Here is a 21,436-nt window from a genome sequence, read left to right as displayed (position 1 = left end):
GGACTTGATATCCCATTTCTAATTCTTCCACTTCAATCTCCCACTAGGGTTCTGTCATCCATAGGTAGAACTGAAAGGTAAAAGCCTCTGGAGACAAGTAATTGTTTTTCTTTCAAAACTGCACCAATGACAGGAACCAGTGGCTCATGGCTGTATTTCCAGCTACTCAGAAGGCTGAGATCTGAGGATGGTGATTCAAGGCCAGGCAGGAAAGTTCATGAACCACTCAAAAGCCTTGAAATGGAGCTGTGGATCAAGCAGTAGAGTGCCAACCTTGAATGCCCAGGCCCTGAGTTCAACCCCAAGTACTGACACAAGACAGAGTGAGTAAAGAAAAAGGAAGGAAGGAAGGAAGGGAGGGAAAGGAGAAGGGAGGGAAGGAGGGAGGGAAGAGCAGCCATGCTGCACTAATAAGTGACATTCATAGGAAGTAGAAATTTTCTGTATGGATTCATTTTTAAGAATAAAAGAGCGGTAACATCGTTATGACCTTCAGTAATTACGCCGTGCTCATATTTGAGCTGTACAGTCAAACATGAATAAACATTCAAAACTTGAAGCTTGAAAACAAACACCTTCGATTATTCATTCAGGCTAGCACCTCCAGCTGTGGTGCTGAAGATTTTGTGTGTGTGTGTGAACATTTTGCAAAAGCAGCAGAATTACTGATGTAGAGGTGCTGATCTTGGTCAGCGTACCTTCCATTTTCATGTGTCCTTTTCATGTATTCAAATTAACAAGGGTGACATTGGTTCCACTTCACACATAAAAAAATCACCGAGAAAAATGGTTCTAGAGCGGTTCAGAGAAGTAACGGGCTTTCTGGCTTAAAAGAGGAGGACAAACCTTCAAACACTTAAAAAAATGTTTTTAAGGTTGGATGCTAAAGAGAAGAACGTTCTCTACAAAAGTAGTCAAAGCAAGGCAACAGCTGCATTGGAGATGTCTCCCGAGAGACACAACAATTATTGTTCTGCTCATTAAAAACACCCCAACCCTCCACTCGCATCTTCCAGAATACCTGAAGGTGGAGTGTCGCCTTATGTAACGCAAGCCTTCTTTCGGGCTCAGCTTGGGGGCCAAACGAAATCCCTCATTCCGCCCGGAAATTCCGAGTACTTTCGCCTTACCTGTAGTCACTAACCGGTCTCCCAATGTCCCTTGCCACCGCGGATGAGAATAGCCCAGACCTACTCCATAGATGGGGTTAACCCAGGCTGAGCAAGCCGGGTGCAAAGCGGTCCCTGGGACCCGCGGTGCCCTCCGGGGCGCACGGGTCCCTGTCCTGGGCGCACGGGAAAGCACGGGGTGCGGGGACGCCCGCGAGTAGCCGGGGAGCCCAGGCTCTGGAACGCGCCCCGCCCCCCCCCCCACCATCGGTGGCAGGGACAGGAGGGCGTCTGGGAGGGGTGTTGGTGGGGTGGGGCACTCGGGGCACACCTGGATGCCCCAGCCGGCCGCACGTCCAGCCCAGCCCGCGAGTAGCCGGGGAACCCAGGTTCTGAATCATGACCCCCCCCCCCAGATGGGCAGCAGGGACAGGAGGACGTCTCCGGGGGGGGGCCCTCGGGGCACACCTGGTAGCCCCTAGCTGCCTGCGGGCGGCGGGACGCGGGAGCCGGGCGCGCCCCCCCATCCCCGGCCTCCGCCGCCGGAGGGAAGCGGAGAAAGTTCCCACCGCCCCGACGGGGGGCGCGCGGGCTCCGCTCGCCCTGTAGCCCCGGGCCGGGCGCAAGGTCAGCCGCGCGCGCAGCCTGCCGGGGTTCGGTGCCCAGCGAGCCCCTTCCCGTGCCCCGGGCCGCGCGCCGCGCGTACTCACCGGCCCCTCGGTCGGGTCCCCAGGTGGCTGTTGGCAACGCGGCCGGAGCCGGTGGGTCTCGGGAAGGACGGAGGGCGGGCGGGCACCGGCGGCGGCCGGGAAGGAAGAGAGGAGGCGGCGGCGGCGGCGCCTGCAGACGCGGCGCAGCCGGTGCAGCCCACAGCGCGAGCGGGGCGGCCACGGCGCGGGGGGCTTTATCGCCGCCGCCGCGCCGGCCCCCGCCCCTTCCCGCCCCCCCCCCCCCCGCCGCCCCGCCCGCCGGCCCGCCCCGCCCTCCCGCCGCCGCCGCCGCCGCCGCCGCCTTTGTGTGCCAGCCCGCCGCCGCGTCCCGCGCCGGGACTCCAGGACGCCCCTGCCCAGCCCGCGCGGCGCCCGGATTCCGCCCCCGGGGCGCTCCCCACCGGGGAACTGCACCCCGAAAGCGCCCACCCCACCCCCCGACCCGCGCTGCACGTGGGGCTCCGGATGAAGGTGGAGAGGCACAGGCGGGGGGGGGAGTGGGGACCCCAGCGCCCACTCGGAGCCCCGGACTACTTGTCTCCTGAGCCCCCCTGGGGAAGACCAGGGCGCCCCGGGACCCCGACCGCTCCTCCAGGTGATGCCGGTGGAGCCCGGACGGGCCGGTGGCTTTGCCGGGTGCCGGAGGGGCTGGCTGAGTGACACGTAGGGGGATCCAGAAAACTGGGCTCCCGGCTGCCGTGACAGCATGAGGTCCCCGCAATCCGGGGGCTGTAGCCCGCCCTGGAGGGTCCCTACAGCCGATGGGACCCACTGAGTCACCAAAGGCGAAGCTCCCAAGCACATAGCTCCCCCTTCCCCGATGGCTCCGTCACCTGCGTGTCCCTTAAGCCGGCCTTGACGACGTTGGTGGGGACTTGAAGTGACACGTTGAGTTACCTCTTTGTACCTGACAGGCCTAGGGCCCCAATAACTGTGAAGAAGAAACCCAGTGTTCCCCCTGAGACACAGCTCCCCCCTCCCCCCCCCCCCCCCGCCAAATCGAATCAAGCTGTTCCCCATCAGAGCAACTTGGAGGGTCAGCTTGCATGTGTTATGGGACGATTAGCCCCCAGATGAGGAAACGCAATCTAGAGAAAAAAATAATGAAGAGAAATAAGATCTGCTTACCTGCTCTGAAGTCTGCCTACTTTTCCTATGTATCTGCGGGGCAGTGTATCCCTTTGTCTCCTAAAATGCTTTCTCCCAGAATCTTCGGGTGACTGGCTGCCTCCCTGCCTATGCTTTGGGTTGCTAATCAAATGTTAGCTGCGGGCCAGCTTTCCTTGAAGACCATCTCTAATCCATCCCTTTTTTCAAAACGCACATGCTTTGACTTTTTTTTTTTTGGGTACTGGGGTTTGAACTCAGGGGTTCAGGCTCCGCCACTTGAGCCATCCCTCCAGCTCTTTTTGGTTTGGTTATTTGTGAGATAGTGTTTTGCCTTTTGCCCTGACTAGTCTAGATGGTGTGCCTGTTTACCATTCCCACTGTAGCTGGGATGACAGGCATCAACTAACTACCACACACAAATTTTTCTAGTGAAATGGGGGCTCACAAACTTTAGCCCCCTGCTCCCCTTTGGCCTGAAACTGAGATCCTCACAATCTCAGCTTCTTGTCTAACTGGGGGCAGTAGGCATGCCCAGTTGTTGGTGAAGACCGGATGTTCATGAACTTTTCATCTGGGCTGAGTCAATTCCAATCTTCCTAATCTCTGCCTACCAAGTAGCTAGGATTACAGGCTTGAGCCGCTGATGCTCTGTGTAATTCGACTGTTTTTCTTTTCACTATGTGTTGCTAGTTTGCTTCCACTCTCCCTCATTAGAATATGCTCTCAGAGAGCAGAGAAAAGAGGCCAATTCAACAGGAAATGCACTGGGAAGCTCATTGCTTTCCCTGTGCTGAGCGTCACCTACAGAAATTGCTCAATAAATGTATGTCAGCAGGAGCAAACAAATGCCAAGTGACTACAGACATGGACCGATGATAATTATGCCTCAGTCTGTCATTGAGGGTGGGGCTGGAGCCCAGGAAAATTTAGGGGGGGTTGCGTTGAGGGGTGGGGGTCGGGGAGGAAGCTTGTTGGATTTACTACATCCATTTCTATCTCAATCACTTCACAAAACTTGAAATATTTAATTGAGATAGCTGTTGGATTTCTGGGAGAAACAGTAAGGAGAAATAATAAGCTGAAGAGATTGCTTGTGTACTCAGCTCAGGTTTTGTCAATGCTGACTTTTTGCAAAGTTGTAATGTAAAATCACACTCAGGATGTTAACATTGATAGTGATTCATATCTCACTTTGATTAATTTGCTATTCTAGTGTGTGTGTGTGTGTGTGTGTGTGTGTGTGTGTGTGCACAGGCATGTTTGCCTGTCTTGGGACTTCAACTCAGGGTCTGGGTACTGTCCCTGAGCTACTTGGCTCAAGGCTCTCTACCACTTGAGCCACAGTTCTACTTCTGGATCTTGGTAGTTAATCAGAGGTAAGAATCTTACCAACTTTCTTAGACTAGTTTCAAACCGTGATCCTCAAATCTCAGCGTCCTGAGCAGCTAGAATTACAAGTATGAGCCACTGGCACCTGGCAATTCTAATTTTTTGGGAAAGTTACTCTAAAGTAAAAAAGATTTTTAAGAAGAATGTACAAACATTATTTTAAAGGATTTCAGTCTCTTGGCTGGAAGCCAGTGTTTCCCAGGGAAGAAAAGAAAAGCAAAAAGAACAACAAGAAACCCCAAATCAAAACCACAAACAACAATAAGATAAACAGCCTCTCCCATCTAAACACAAAAGCTTGTTTTGTGATTTAGAAATAAACAAGACCCAGACTCTTTATAAAAGAATGTGCAGAAACATGTAGGAGTTGCCACTTGTTTATGTTGTCCTGACCGGTGGCCACTTCCCTGTTCTCAGCACCGCCAAAGGAACAGTTTAAGCAATACTGTACGTGACTTGTCAGTTCTGAAATCAGGCAGGATGCTGGGTTAACGAATACACTAAACTAAGCCCAGACACAAATGTTCCTTTCTCTCTTCTTGGCCATTGGGTGAGGATCTCCCAAAGGAAAGGACTGGAAACACAAAGACTCCTTCTGCAGTGGAGACATGCTGGGAATACCAACGATGCTTGCTTCTTCTTCCTGAGTGTGTATCTGGTACTGGTGGCCTTCCTGCTGCCCACAGAGAAGACAGGACCAGAAACCCACACTACACATTCCTTCGTGTGAACACCAGGAGGCACTTTGACCCATGGAACAGGAGCACTTTATCTTAGCTGTTGGCCATTAGCAAGAAGTGTCTTTCTCACATATTTGGCCCTTTTTTGTTTTTGCAATGTCTTCTAGGTGTTTCCACCATGGCATTGCTTTACTGTTTCGACTTTGGTTTTGTTTGAAAAGTCTAAGTCACTCCTGACCCAGCTCTTCGGGTGTTTAATTTTAGACTTCAATTCTGGGTCTTGCCTTAATCTGTAGGTAGATGCAAGTTTAAATGGTTTATTCCTTTAAAAAAAAGTTAAAGTGACCTGGCCACCAGCCAGTTCTAGCCAGACTCTGAGTTTGGCTTTGTGTTCATAAGCTGCAGTTGAGAGAAATGCAAGAAATACCCAAACAGAATAAAACAAGTGATCTATTTAGTCTCATTTCCTCTCTTGGAACATATCCAGTGTTGAATGTCTTGGAATAAATGGAACCCCCCTTGCACCGCAGCAACCCTGCTCCCCAATACACCCAGAGTGACCTTGTGTTTATATAAAAAGTGCCCTTCGCTCCCAATGGGGTGATGATGTTTTGTCTGGGAGAGGGACAGATATTATGATAACAGAGGACAGTAGCTTCATTCCTACCTTATCATCATTTAAAAGATATTGCCCCTAAATGATTTACAACACAACCTTAGAGATGTGAATTCTGTTTTGTAGGTAGGATTGCTTCAGCCTACGAAATGGAGAATGGTGACGATAGTTCACTTGTATAATTAACTTTCTGGCATTGCTGTGCCGTTGTTTTATTCTTGTTATTTTGTTTGTTTATTTTTGTTTAGCTTATAGAAGACTTTGCTTTTCTAAATTCCCCTTTAAAGTTGGCTTTCAAATAAATGCATTTCCTCTTTCTGCAATTTCTGAAACGTATTAAACCAGAGCATCTATTTGTTGCTTCCTATTTTTGACTTTTCACTCACAGCTTCAGAGAAAGACGTTACTAAGTGCTAGGATGCTTATTATTCTCTTTGTAATTGACCAAATAGGGCGAAATGCCCAGCTTCTGAGAACCATTGTGGTACTGAATCCTCCAGTCTAGAACTTTACCACCACATAATGGATACTGCCTGTCTGCTTCCATGAGTCTCTTTAGCCTGTCTTCTTGGCCTCACTGTTCAGTTCTCTTTCCTCTCTCCCATGCTCTCCCCACATCCTTTTCTTTCAACTTCCAATACCCAAGTAGTATTTCATCATTCCTTTTGATGTGCCAGTACTGAGGCTTGAACTCAGGGCCTGGACTATTTTCTCTCAGCTTTTTCTGCTCAATGCTTATGTTCAACCACTTGAGCTACAGTTCTACTTCTGACTTGTCAATGTTTAATTGCAGAGAAGAATCTCACACATTTTTCTTTCCTGGGCTGCCATTGAAGAATATTCCTCCAGTGTTCTGAGTGGTTAGAATTATAGGCATGAGCCAATGGCCCCCAGGCTTATTTCATCACGGTTTAAACACCACCTTTAACCCTTTGACAGTATTGAACCCTTGATTTCTGCATTTCTCCCCCTGAGGATTGAACTCAAGGTCTCATGAGTGCTAAGCAAGCACTTTCCCACTTGAGCCACACCTCCCATTACTTTGTTTGCATTGATTCTCACTTGGTGCCCAGCCAACCTGGGCTTTGACTCTCCTACTTCTGCTTCCCCATGCAGCTGGGGATGGCAGGCACACATCACTATTGCCCTCTCCATGTAGCTGGGATAACAGGCCCATGCCACCATGCCCAGCTGTTATGAACTGCCTAGGCTGGTCTTGAACCATTATCCTCCAGTCTCTGTCTCCTCTGTAACAAGGACAACAGGCTTGAGTCACTTCTGCCCAGCTCTGCCCATGTTTTAAACTCTTCTGCAAATCTTATTCTTCGTGTGCTTTATCTTTTCCTCTTCAAATCTTCTTTCCTGCACTTTCTCACAGTAGAATAGATCAGTTGATGCCCAGCCGGCATCTATTCTCTCTTCTTTCTCTACCAGAACCACGTCTCCCATTCTACGTCCTATCTCCTGGGAGCTGAGGTCAGGGTGTCGTTACTTCCTCCAGCTAAGCACATTGCCTCAAGGCCAAAGCCTGCACTAAAGGTTTTCACCCAAGGCAAGATGTGGCTTTACAGTACAGAAAGATCAGAATAGTTTATAATCCAGAGAGATTGATATGGACTGAGAGAGAAAGTCAACTCACATTAGAAGGCAGGGGCCCCAACACAGGGATTTGGGGAGGACATGATTCAGTTCATAATAAAAGTGGTAAGATCACATTTCACAGGTATAACTGGAGGGGGAGAGAGTACTATGCTATGCTTTTTTTTTCTTTTTTTTAAGTGTCTACCTCCATCTTCATCCTTTACAACTTTCCCCCCTCTTAGCTTGTGACAATCTGTCTGTGTTATCAACTACAGTTTACTTATTTCTGTCATATCTGCCTTGGATATAAACATTTTGTGTAGGTGTTAACCTCCAGGCAATGTGCTCTGTCGATCTTTTTTGATTTTGCAAAGTGTCATGCACAGAGAAGGGCCATAAGTGTTTTCTGGGTGAATGAAAAATGCAACTGATTTACTGTTCCAAAAGAGGACAGCCACTAAGACCACTCTGAGTTTGCCCCTGAGTAGTTTGCATGATTGCTTCTTCTTTCATGTATTACGGTCTTCCAGCTCCGTAAAACACTGAGTCATGGAAAAAACCCAGAAGACCCAACACGGGGAGCCAGAACACCCAGAGAGTCAGAAGACTTGGACTCTTGTTCTATTTCTATCACTTCATTGTGATCTTGGGGAAGCCATTGGACTGCTCTGGGCTATAGTTTCCTTATGCATAAAAGAAGATGAATAGAGGCTGGGAATATGGCCCAGTGGCAAGAGTGTTTGCCTCGTATACATGAAGCCTAGGTTCGATTCCTCAGCACTACATATATAGAAAAGGCCAGAAGTGGCGCTGTGGCACCAAGTTGGCAGAGTGCTAGCCTTGAGCAAAAAGAAGCCAGGGACAGTGCTCAGGCCCCAGAGTTCAAGCCCCAGTACTGGCAAAAAAAAAAAAAAAAAAAAAAAAGGACAAATAGAATACCTTTGAAAGAAATATAGAGTTTCGTGAAGGGCATTGTGATCTCCAGAGAATTGTTACTGTTGTTCATAGTGAAACACACAGTTGATCATCCTGGATCCAGATTGATTCCTTGCTGGTGCTGCCCTATTCTCACTACTGTGGTTTGAATGCTTGTCACCTCTTAAAATTAACGTGCTGAAGCCTAATCCTCAATATATAGGATGAGGAGAGGAAGCGTCGGGAGTAGATTAGGTCATGAGGGCACCTCATAAATGGAATAGTGCTCTTATAAAAGAGGCCAGGAAATACTCAAGTTCTAGGCCAACCTGGGCCACTCAGCAAGATCCTGTGCAAACGAAGGCTGAGCTAGATCCTCAATCTTTCACCTCATGAAGATACAGAGAAATTGATCATCTAAGAATGGGGAAAGGGGCTGCTGCCAGACACTGAACCCTGGACTTGGAAATAAATTTCTAGTCATAGTAAACCACCCAGTTTAAGATATTTTGTTATAGCAACGGAAATGCATCCTCTGGTGTAGTAGAATGATAGTATTTATTATAGTTGCCTTCTTGACAAGTACTGAGAATGGAAAGTAAAAATAACATGAGCTGGAATTTCTAGTTCTTCATAGAAGGAAAGGATTCTTTTTCTCCTGGGTTCTTAACATCACGACAGCATAAGAGAGCTTTCTGCGGTGTAAGTTGGTCTCCAAAGAACTCGGGCAGACCCCTGCATCACCAAAGCTTGCTTAGATTGTACTGTAAGGCAATGTAACTCCCAAGGTAGCCTCTGAGTGAACAAAAATACTCTCCATCTTAAGTTAACTTGTACACATCACAGATGACTCACAGCTCCAGTGGTTCCTGGGCAGGAGCTCATGGCAGCTGTATCACTGGGGAACACTGTTTCTCACTTTTCCTGGCTACTCGTGTCTGTGTTATGACAAAGGACCCTGGGTCTCACCTTCTGTTGTCTGCTTCCACTTATCACCTCTGCTTGCACACCATTTTGAATTTAATAAGGATAACAAAGCCCTCATGTTTTCGATGCCCCAAGAACCATTTGCTTTCATTAAAGAAAAGAAGCCAGTTATTAAGTTATACCAAACATCGAGAGCCATGGTCACTTGGAAGACAATTATTCCATAAAGGGCTACTAGAGGCCCTGTTTAACCTCTCCAGCCTACACTTCGAAGATTTCAACTCTAAAGGGTCTATAAATACACAACTAGATGGCAAAGAGGCCTATTGCCCAGCTTATTATGAACATAATTGGCACCCATGTCATCTTATCATTGGATATATAGTCAACAAGTTCTAGAATAAAAAAGGCCTCTTACAGATCATCCAGCCCAGTGTTTCTTAAAGTGAAATCCAAAGATGGCTTGCACAGTCATCTTAAAATTCTTTGTTAAGAGCAGACCTGGGAAACCATTCCCAGGCTTGCTCATTTAGCCTCCATCTGAATCTGATTTTTTTTTTTTTTTTTTTTTGGCCAGTCCTGGGGCTTGGACTCAGGGCCTGAGCACCATCCCTGGCTTCTTCCTGCTCAAGGCTAGCACTCTGCCACCTGAGCCACAGCGCCCCTTCTGGCCGTTTTCCATATATGTGGTGCTGGGGAATCGAACCGAGAGCTTCATGTGTAGGAGACAAGCACTCTTGCCATTAGGCCATATTCCCAGCCCCTGATTAGATTTTTTTTTTAACAAGGCTGCCCAATGATACTCAAGAATACTAATTTAAACACTTCCCCTGCGTCTAAAGATGGAGTCCTTGGGTCACATATGTGGACATCACTCAGAAGCTTGTTGGTGATGCAGAATCTTAGGCTCTATCAGATCTTCTACATCAGAAACTACTGTTTAACAAGATGCCTTGTGACTCATATGAACACTGAGGGGTCAGAAGACTGATCTGACTTTCTTACTATACACAGTAGCTGGGGTCCAGGAACCAGCCAACTTGTTCCCAAACACCTAGGTCAACCAGAAGGAAATGTGAATAATTAACTAGGTAAGTGTCTATGTTTAAAGCCAGACTGGTGCTCAATCAAAACTCTGCCTTTTGCCTGCTGGAAATCTTAGGTCATTCTCCAGACTATCTCTAAGTTTACATTATTGTTGCTGAAAGAGCTGTAATATTACCTCCCAGGCTCATTGAGAAGTTGAAACGAAAGTATGTAAAAAGCATCCAGAAAGCTCTCAATCAGCAGCTGTTCTGACCATTATTCTAACTTAGATTTCCTGACTCTCTGCTGCCTCCTAAGTGCTTCACGCTGCATGCAAGAAATGGGAACTAGTGCTTTAGATAAAGCTGGTCTTTTGGAGGCTATTATATCTAATTTCGATTGTATGGTTTGAAAGAATGAGGACAAAGGAGGGGACCTGCAGGAGAAGTAAACAGACTGTGCTGCAGCAGTGAGATTTCCCATTCCTACCTTCCCCATCCTTGCTTGATTGGTCTGAGATAAATGGCAGAACCCATCAGTGACCCAGCGAGTGTCCAGGTGGGTGAGGCTTCTGACTCCTGAAGATTCCTCAGCCTTCCAGTGCCTCTGCTCCCTTTTCATGCGTTCCCTTCTGCGACCCTCAGTATTCTCAGCAAGGCTCCTGTACCCTCCAAAACAGCCTCCTGCAAAGCCCTATGCATCGTTGCTGGGCCATTATTCTACCTATCCATGGTCCCCTGTCCTGAGCCTGCCTTATTCTAGAAGACTGACCAGCTCAGGTGAGAAACTACTCTTAAAACTGGTTTCGCTTACTTAAAAAAAAAGTGTGTATATTAATGGCATATTTTTTCTTGTTTTGAACTTTAAAGAAAGAGCATCATTCAGCGTGCATATGATTTTTTTTGGGGGGGGGTTGTTAGGGGGTGTAGGTCCTGGGGTTTGAACTCAGGGCCTTGCACTTTCACTTGGCTTTTTGCTCATAGCTGGCTCTCTGCCAATTGAGCTATATCCCCATTGCTGACTTTTTGGAGATAAAAGCCTTAAGGATCTGTCTGCCCAAGCAAACTTTAAAACCCAATTCACAGATCTCAGCCTCCTGAGTAGCTGGGACTACAGGAGTGAGCCACTAGCACCCAGCTGCAGATGATTTTGAGTGGAGTGACAATGGGATCCTTTTAGCATTTTTCAAACCCTGCCACTTGGAGCAAATAACCAGAGCCATCTTCCATTAAACAATTTCTGGACCCTTCTTCATTCTCTCTCTCCTACTCTATCACTTTATAAACATTTAGCCTTAGAAGGTTAAGAATCCAGACTAGGTTGGAATCAGACTTGCTGTCTTTATCTGTAACAATGCCAGGTTGTTGAACTCTACTCTGTCCAACTTACCTGACCTATAACATGGGTTGTGAAACCTAGCTATTCTGTCAAGTGATTGTGAAGTTGGCATAGATTGACATTCATTCAACGTCTGGAGAAGGATAAGCCACGTGTGAGTTCTTGTCACTGTGAGCCAGGCACCACACTGAGTGCTGTGGGCTGACATCCCATTCCAATACATGGAGATTTGAGTGAGATGCAAACAGGAAATAAGGAATTAGCATGGTACACAGGTACATACCTGAAGTCTTAAACACATGGAGGTGGGTGGCATATTCAACTGTAAGCTTTCTAGCCACAGGGGTGTAAGATAACTGGTTTAGGAGATACATGATCATCCTTGGCACTAAATATAATAAGTATCTCTTGTTGATTTTCAGGTAGATGGCACTGTTACATGCCAACTCATAGCAGATTCATTTTACGTTATAATGTTCTGAGGTGCTTCATGAAGAGCTGATGGTATTATACCAAAACCCAGTGCTGTAACAGAGTGAAGGTAAGCAGCAAGTCCATTGATTGCAGGTGCCAGCCAAATCTGCTTTTCAGTATTGTTGCCTGCTCCTGAAGAAATATTAGAGCACTGCTTCCCAACAGTTTTCTTTTCTTTCTTTCTTTCTTTTAAGCTAGATTTGAAAAAGATAAACTTTCTATTTTGGAATAATTTTAGGTTAACCAAAAAAGTTTCAAGGATACTATGGACAGTCCATCATATATCTATCATAAGTCAAAAATGACCTTTGGTAGCCTATCATTCACTAAACTCCAGACTTTATTTGGACGTTTCTAGTTTTCCCTTTTGTGTCTTCTTTCAATTTTAGAGTCCCATCAAAGCTATCCATTGCAGGTAGTCATTATGTCTTTTGTCTTCTGTGGTCAGTTCTTCATGATCTTCACAGTGGGAGGGAGTCAATTGTTTGGAAGACTACCTCTCAATGTGTGTTGTCCTAATGTTTTGTCACAATTTGATTGAGTTTATGGGACTTGGGGAAGTGAGCCACTGAGGTCTCTATCTTTTCTTATCACCTCATTGGGAGGCAACTCAAGGTCAATGTGACTCATCACCAGTGAAGTTGGCCTTGATCATCGATAAAGGCAGTGGTTACGTTTCTTCATTGTGAAGTTGCTATTTCCCCCATTTCTAGCATTATTATTATTTTTGGCCAACTCTGGGGCCTGGATGCTATCTCTTAGGCTGGTGTTCTACCATTTGAGCCACAGCACTACTTTTGGCTTTTTCTTTGTAGTTTATTGGAAATAAGAGTTTCAAGGACTTTCCTGCCTGGGCTCACTTTGAACTGTGTTCCTCAGATCTCAGCCTCCTGAGTAGGTAGGATTACAAGTGTGAGCCACCGGTTCCAGGCTTATTGTCAAGATTTTGGCTACACATTTCTAACACCTCACAGGTAAGAAGGATGGGCTTCACCGTCTTGAGGTGGGACTATCTACTTACATTAAATGGACTTCTTGTCTCTTCTCTGTTTAATTCAGTTGTGCATTTATAGCAATACACAATCTTGTGCATTTATTTCATATCAATGAAATGCTGTTCATTTTGTTGCTTAGAAATTTCCAGAAGCTCTTCCCACGTCCCTTTGATGTGCTCTCATCCTCTTGCCTTTGGTGACTTTCTTGTTTTCTGGAACTGTGAGATGTACCAGAACATCTTATATTATCGTGTATTACTATCTTATGTTAGCTCTACTTCACCCTCAACCATGAAACCCTGGCTCCTTCTACTGGAGAAAGTATCTCAAAACCACAATGTGGGCCCTGTGTATACTTGTTTCTACTGAGGCATGGAACATTAAAGTTTTGATGCATTCATTGTGGCAACATGTGAAATGATGCACGTGGTCTCCCTTTATCCCTGGTCTCTCCTAAAGACGTAATTTGATTAACTTATGGGGAAAAGTTTTTGTGTATTCTGTTACAGAGGTGATATTTTATGCTTGTTGTTTTTAAAAATTTTTTTGATACATTCTCTCCATGTCGCTTATACTGGCTCCAAACTCACAATCAGAGAAAAGCAATCAAGGGAGGAAGTAATACTAAAGAGGCTGTTAGGGTTCAGATGACATTGGATAGATCCTGGAGACCACAATAAGGATTTTTTCCCCTCTATCCTAAAAGAAAAAAAAAGATATACAATAAATGGCTGCATCCAGAAAATGACAAGCAAATACACCCTGCCTCGTTAATTCTGGGTATTTTTCAGCCTTAGTCTTCCATTGTAGTATTGCATTCAGATGCAAAACACCATCCAAGCATTGAAATTCAAGATGGTTCCTATTACCACACAAGCTTGGGGAGAAAATTATTGGCTAAGACTATTAGAATTCACTCAAATTTTATCAAATTCTATCTTCCAGCTTTCCGTGGCATTTGTTTGAGGATATGGGATAGGGTTTTGATGATTCTGAGGTAGATAACTTTCCATCTGCTTCTTAATGTTCTGTTTCTGTATGATTCTTTGACCTTAGATAACCTTTGATGACTTTCATAGTGTCATAGCTATAAGATAATGAGATAGCTTGTCACTGGATTTTGGATGAGTTGAAAATAATATCCACTTGATTTTTTTTAAACTGTAGTTTTATTTCCAATTAAGGATCCAAACCTAAAATATTAACCTAGTAATGGTTATTTGCAATGTCATTTTTCCAAAACATGAAATCCAGTGAAATTAGTGAATTTAGGTCACAGTAAGAAATAAGCAGCTGAAATGAACAACCAAGCGCCTTTTCCAAACAAAAAACATCATTCAACAAATGAGACATGATTTTCCTTTCTATTCATTCTGTTACCAATGGAAATGTAAGCAGCCTTAGGAAAATAAAGCCTAGTTCACCAGCGCTATTTGAAAAAAGCTTCAATATACTTTTCTGAGGTACAACATCCAGTGAAATTAGCCTGCTAACTCACACAGCTCTCCTTCCCTATGACAAAGCAATGACAGAAATGTTTAATCTGTAGAGAAACATCAAATAGATGACTCCACTGAGATCTTCATGTATGGGATGTTTTAGAAACAGAGATGTAAGTCTTACCTTGGACTTCTCTTGAGTAGATGTTATATTTGGTGTGCTTGATCTAGTATTGTGTATGTGTAAGTAGGTGTTAGGGTCTCAGAGCTGGAAAAATGGCAGCAAGGGGACAAAAAGCCCAAAGTGCTCCAAACAATGGTCAAGAAAATACCAAGGCCTCTAGATCTTTCCTTGAAATTATTTTTATTTTGGGGAGATTAAATGATACACTGTAAAAAAGAATATCCATGAATCATCAAGCTACTTTGCTACCTTAACCCCAGCTCTGTATGTATATTCTACTTAAAAAATGTGTGCGTGCGTGCATGCGTGTGTGTGTGTGTTTAATGGGGCTTGACCTTTGAGCCTCAGGATCTTCCTCTTACCGCTAGAGCCATGTCTCTACTTCCAGGGTTTTTCTGGTTAATTGGAAATAAGGATATCATAGTTTTTTCAATCTGCTTATGAATTTCTTTGTTCCTTAGATAATAGTTTCCTGAGTAGCTAAGATAAATAGGTGTGAGCCACTAGTGCTCAGCTCAAAATTGTTATTATATGTCTTTTATATTTTCCAATTTATTGTCTTAAATGACTCAGATTTATTGTATACTCTGTGATAATTTGATTCATGTACATACTCTATAATGATCAAGTTAGGGCAGTTAGCATTTCCATCTCCTGTAATACTTTTTTTTGGAAATTTTTGGTAACAGAAAAGTGTAATCATTGCACTTATTTGTGATATTTCAATGCATATATACAATTGGTATTGATCAAATCAGGTCTATTAGCATTTGCAACTCCATAGTAGTACTTCATAATTGGAGCATTTGAGTGTCTCTCTTGTAGTGGTCATAATATATATAAGAAGTTATTGTAAACTATAGTCACACCTGTGTTCCGTAGAGCACTAGAACTTCTGTCTAGCCTTGCTTGGGTACTCATCAACTAACTTTCAAAAGTCCCAATATCCTGCCATAACATCCTCGGAGGGCAGAGAGAGGGAGGGAATGAAGCAGCAGAAGCCAACTGGGTAAGTAGAAGGAGATCAGAACACTCCTGTTGAGAGACTATGCCAATTAAATTTGCATTTTCCTTTCATTCTGGCTGTAAGGTGAGTCTGACGGTAGGGAGTCAAGGGCACAGGCTGGAGCTAAACTGGGAGTTTAGCCTGGTGTGGTGTCGAGAGCATGGACTAGCATGACTAAGTGGAATGATGGTGGCCACAAAATCCAGGGGACAACGCTCACAATTGCACCGAGGAGGAGTGGGTGAGGGAGAGAGTCTGACCAAAGCTATCATAAGCTTGATGTTTTGGAAAATGCATATTTAAATATTCCCATGTAAGTATGGGTGATTCACCATTTCACACCCCCGCCCCCCCAGCCCATCCTCAGCCTTAAGGTTCTAGAGGAATCATCCTAGGGCTGGGGGTGTCCTGCTACCCCACTAGGACAGCAGCCAGGTTGAGACTGCTCTTTGCAAGAATTGCTTGGAGGGAGATAGCATTGCTCCAAATAAGTGAAGCATTCAGCCTAACAGTCAAGTGCCTGGAAGGGGAGTTGCTGCTACGTGGACATGGTCTAATGGAGGCAGCCACCAAAAATAGACTTTTATACAAAGCATAGAAGTTCTCCCATCTACTTCCCGACTGCTGGGATCAGAGCTATTCTAACCTTCCCCTCCATGGTGGACTGAAACACCTCCAAAACCATCCAACATATGACAGAAAGCACACCGTATTGGACTTTCTGTGTCCAATTTAATTTACTAAGCACAATGGCTTCTACTTTTCTCACCCATTTTATTGCAAATGACACGACTTAGTTTTTCATTATGGCTGAATAAAACCTCATTATGATTATTACCATATTTTCTTTATCGATTCATCTGTTGATAAGCTTCAAAGCTATTGTGAATAGTGAAAGGTACATTGTGAGGGGGGGAAAAAGAAGAAGAGGAAGAATATGAGAAACGATGTCTTTACCAACTGTACCAGTGTGCTAGAATTTATGAACTAGCTGACAATCCCCCCAGGGACCACATTAGAGATGAAGAATTAAATCAACTGTAATAATAATCAAAGGCTGCTTTTAGTTCTAAATTATATAAAGCAACAAAATAAGTTTCTGTGCTAAAAGAAATTAAAAAAAAAAAGGAACTAAAGCCAGGGTAGCCATTTACCTGTATTTTCCAACCACAATGAACAGAGAGGAAGATGCTCTGTTGAAGTGGTGAAAGCTGTAGGGCCCTTTGGCCCTCGCGTGTCTCTCCCGTCCCGCGGGTGGAGAAGCTGGGGCGCGGCCTACTGTGAAAGCCTCGGATGTGTGTAGTCGCGATGACGCCCACCCCGCCCTGCCCTCTTACGTTCAATAAGGACTCAGGACACACAGGCGATCTCGGGAAAGCTTCTCCGGATTCCGAGGATTGAATCAGGGGACGGGTTTCTATCACAGTAATGGCGGCAGGAAGGGGCGGGATCTGGAGTGGCTAGCTAGACGCTAGTGACAGGCTGACCTGAGCTGTCCATCCAAGGGCCGCGTCATAGGACCGCCTCCACGGGCTAACGTCACATCCTACAGGACCGCCCCCCGGGTTCCGCCCCGAGCCATTCTTGGCCTACGCGTGCTTGCGAGATGGGAGGTGGGCTGGTTAGAGCTACCCTTTCCGGTTCCAGACCCGGGACGGGGTAGGAGTGGATAACAGCCAGCCAAGCAGCCCCAGGGCGGGAGGAGAGGCGGCCTCTCAGGACCGCCTCTCAATGCCAAGCCGATGCCCAACAGGAATCCAGTAGATATCTGGGGAAATGAGGAAGAAGGATCCTCAGTAATGGGAGACCCATCGCAGATGCCAAGAAGTGGGGGAAGTGGGTAAGGGAGAGTCCAAGAGTGTTAGTGCTCCCAGCCTTCCGTGAGTGAAGCCAGGCAGGCTTCAGTATCCCAGTGAACCTTGCTGCAGGGAGTGCTGCCCATCCATCTGAGCACCCACTCCAGCCCACCCCTCACCATGGGGATGGTTGGTAAAATTCCTTGCTATGCTTCCTGTGCTGTGATGATATGTTCAAGCTTGGCCCTCAGGTATTCAGGAAATGTCCAAACCCACATACCGCTAAAGAAGAAGAAGAAGAAGAAGATAGAATCAGATAGAACTGGGACCACAGAAACTGACAGAATTGGGAGGGACCGTTTTCGGAGAGCCTGCCGTAAGGAGAAGCCAGAAGTCTTAATTACTACGTGAGGTAGAGTTTAATCTGAGGTGCTTAAGTAAAAATCTCTTGAGTAGTCATGGTAGCAAGCATCAATAAATGGTAATGTGGGGTTTTCTTTTTGTTTGTTTGTTTGGTGCTAGTCCTGGGGCTTGCACTCAGGGCCTGGGCACTGTCCCTGAGCTTTTTTGCTCAAGGCTAGCCCTTTACTACTTTACTAGCCATAGCTCCACTTCTTGCTTTTTGGTGGTTAATTGTGGATAAGAGTCTCATGGATTCTGCTGCCTCAGCTGACTTTCAACCACCATGCTCAGATCTCAGCCTCCTGAATAGCTAGGATTACAGGCACAACCATCATGTCCAGCTGGATAGTAACGTTTTTAATCCAGGGAAGGTTCACTTGGAATGAAGCAGTGTTACTGACCGATTCAGCTCACTGGAGAGAGGGGTAGAAGTACTCTTAGGAGGCTTTTGGGTTCTGGCCCATCAGGGAATGGAGAACTCATCAGGAATTGGAGTAGACAGTGATCAGACACAAGACTGTTGATGGTGAATGGAGCTGTGGCTCCCGTATGGAACACATAGAGAGCTAAGGACCTCTGTGGCGTTTTTGTTTTTTGTTTTTTGTTTGTTTTTTAATCTAGACTCATGGCTGGATAGAAAACATGGCCTTAGGGTTGGAGGCTGCTGCCAGATTGCCTGGCTTGCCTGTCATTGGCACAAAACCCCGGACTCATCAGGCAACAGCAGGTCTCTGGTTTTATGATGGGCATAGGGGTTCCTGCTGAGATTTGAGATCAGAGCCAGGTTCCTGCAAGCTTGACTGGATTCCCCAGGGATCCTCTCTGGGACACTGCCCCCCCCCCCCATTCCCCAGCACACTCGGGAGTGCACTTCCTGCACTGCCAGCGGTGGACATCACAGCCCATGTAAATACAGTGATTTATTCTGAGCCCTGGAGCCAGACCACTTGGACTGACTTCTGCTCTGAAGCTTTCTGTAAGTGCATTCCTGAATACATTTCTTCCCCCCCCCTTTTTTTTTTTGCCAGTCCTGGGGCTTGAACTCAGGGTCTGAGCACTGTCCCTGGACACTGTCCCTAGCACTGTTCCACTTGAGCCACAGCACCATTTCTAGCTTTTTCGGTTTATGTGGTGCTGAGGAATCGAACCCAGGGCTTCATGCAGGCTAGGCAAGCACTCTACCTACCCCTAAGCCACATTCCCAGCCCCTGAATACATTTCTTTACCATCTAATTTCTTCATCTATAACTAAGAAAAATAGCTCTAAAGTGAAGACAAGAAAATTAAATGAGATCATGCATGTAAAGCCTTTGATGTAAGGTATAGTACATATGATTATTGGTTGTAGTTGAGGGCTGGTCTTATAGTTGAGGCTATTGCACAGACGTTGCCTGCCTCCTCATTATAATTTTGGTCTCTTCCCCATCAATCTGGGGTGCAGAGAGATGAACAGTCCTCCAGGCTAAACTGCCTTAAGGTACTCCAGGGAAACTCAGCCATTGGGCTTTGTGTATAAGGACATCCACATGCCTATATCTTTATGAAAGAGAAGGAGATCAGTTCCTGAATTCAGTTCAGCATGATCATTTCTTTTTAACTGTCCACCAAGAATGGAGAACAAACAGACCATTGACTCTTCTGGAAACAGAGAGGTGACTTTTCTGAAAGAAAAGCTTGTTAAAAGATAGTATGGAGGACTGGTAGGAAAGGTTGTTTTAATCATTCTCCTAGATTCACAGAAGAACTGAGAACAGGTTTAAGAACTGGAAGCATATGAAAGACAATTCTATGAAGGGTAGTAGCATGTTATTATCCTTTATTATTAACAGGACCAGATCAAATAAATTATAAGAGAAAAGCATCAGTGTAGGTGCCAACAAAGGAGTGTACAGATCATACAACTGGAACTAGTTTGGAAGATACAAAAATTGGGATATTTCTAGGTATGACTGAAAGCTTATTTAGGCAGAAAGGACACGTAATGCTAATATAAGTAAGCACCTATTCTGAGCCTGGCTAGCATTCTGCTTCCTGGAGAAACAATCAATTTTTTCTATGTTGCTTTATTCCTGTTCTTTAGCTTTTATTTGAATTATGAAATTCATCCCCTATCTTTCAAATAAGTTCCTTTTTTGATCAATTTGTGGCAGTTGATTTCTAAGTTATAAGCAAAGAGTCCTCAAAGGTACTGAGACACTGTGTCCTTTATGAGCTTGTCAAAGACTACTACACAATTTCTACCTGTCTTTAAAAAAATGATCTCTTCTTGCTTAAGACATGAATAAAATGGTGGTTGTTGGCACGGAGGTAGTTGTAACATTTGGAGGAGTCACCAGATGGTGACATTACAATATCATTTTCTATTCCAATTTATCTTAAGGTGTGTATGTTTGTTAATGCTTGAACATATGCTTTATCTTCAGCATTGTGTTCTAGACTAGCTTTTTGAAAAACCAAGCTCTAGAATATTTGGATGTGATGAAAGTAGTTTCATTTGAAATGACTCATTGGTATACCCTAACTTCAAAACAATCTATGTACAAAATGTCTCATGTCAAACAAATATTCTCAGATGGTGAGTATTTCCTAAGAGGCTGAAGCCAATATGTAAATTTTTATTACAGCTCTGTCAGGAACCAATGATGTATACACTGCTGTTGCTTATCCATAAACCTTTCGTGGATTATGATAGATGCTTTTTTGATGCAGTGGGAAAGGCTGTCAGAAAAACTTCTTAAGCAGTGGACTCTAACCAGCAACCATGTAGGTGGTGAGAAAAAAACATCAGCTTTGGATTGTAAGAAAGATTACAGGTTCAACTATTACGGTCCAGTAGAAGTTAAAATGTTCCTGTATTTGTCATAAGAAGTCCTTGGACAGTTTTTGTATTTTGACTAGCTATTTTGGTAGAAAAGTCCAAAATAAAAAGGGAATGATAACACAATAAATTATGGTAATGCTAACAGAAATGTTCACTGACAAATGTCAGGCTCTATCAAAGGAAACAAAATTTATTCCTAAGTGAGCATTCCTCTCTGGGTCCAGTTCTGATTTTCTCTCCTCTTTCATCTGTGTATTAGTTAGCTTGTCCTGTGTAACAAATCAATGAGCTTCTGAGACTGGTTGATGGGGTGCTTCTGTTGTCTTTGGCTAGGTTTTTCATGTGTCGGAAATGATTTGAGTGCCCGCCTGTTGACTGAGCTGATCTGTTCTCTCTTGTGCTCTCATGTTGTTGGCTTGGTTGGTTGAAGGCTAGTATACAGTTTCTTAGCTGGGACAAGTAGGCTTCCTCTACTCATCTTCCTGTAGGTGGTATGAGCTTGTTCACTTTGCCATGTCAAGATTCTGAGAAAGAGAATGAGGAAGCAGGTGGTGCTTCTTGAGAATGGAGCTCAGAACTGGCACTTTCAGCCTTTAACTAAGAACTATGGAGTCAAGTTGCAAAAATATAAATATAAACAAGCATAAAAAACATGGAAGCCATTATTAATAGCCCACACTTAGGAATATTGCACTCTGCTAATTTTATTTTGAGATGTGTGTGTAATGTCAAGGGAGAAGATGAAGTGAAAAGGATGCTGAAACACAGGTAAGTAGAAGAGAGAAAGTGTTCCTGGGCTTTGGATGCCAGAAAGAATTCTGGCGATTGGGAAAACAAGGCACTTCACTACAACTTGAATATAGAAAAGAAATGGGGGTGAGAAGAAATAGGGTTTGTGAGGAGAGAGGGTTTGTAGAT

The 21,436-nt window shown here is 44.9% G+C and overlaps 1 protein-coding gene across 1 annotated transcript in view; it reads right to left on the bottom strand.

The window, feature by feature from the left end:
* Positions 1 to 1,919, bottom strand: part of Serpine2 (serpin family E member 2) — a 64,624-nt gene extending 62,705 nt beyond the window's left edge. Inside the window, exon 1 of the mRNA XM_048344659.1 lies at positions 1,820 to 1,919. The gene's annotated coding sequence lies outside the window, so the exon portion shown is untranslated. The remainder of the gene's footprint in view (positions 1 to 1,819) is intronic.
* Positions 1,920 to 21,436: the final 19,517 nt, after the last annotated feature.

Source organism: Perognathus longimembris, chromosome 4 (genome assembly GCF_023159225.1).
Source record: "Perognathus longimembris pacificus isolate PPM17 chromosome 4, ASM2315922v1, whole genome shotgun sequence".
Taxonomy (NCBI): domain Eukaryota; kingdom Metazoa; phylum Chordata; class Mammalia; order Rodentia; family Heteromyidae; genus Perognathus; species Perognathus longimembris.
This window is presented reverse-complemented; position numbering and strand designations above follow the sequence as displayed.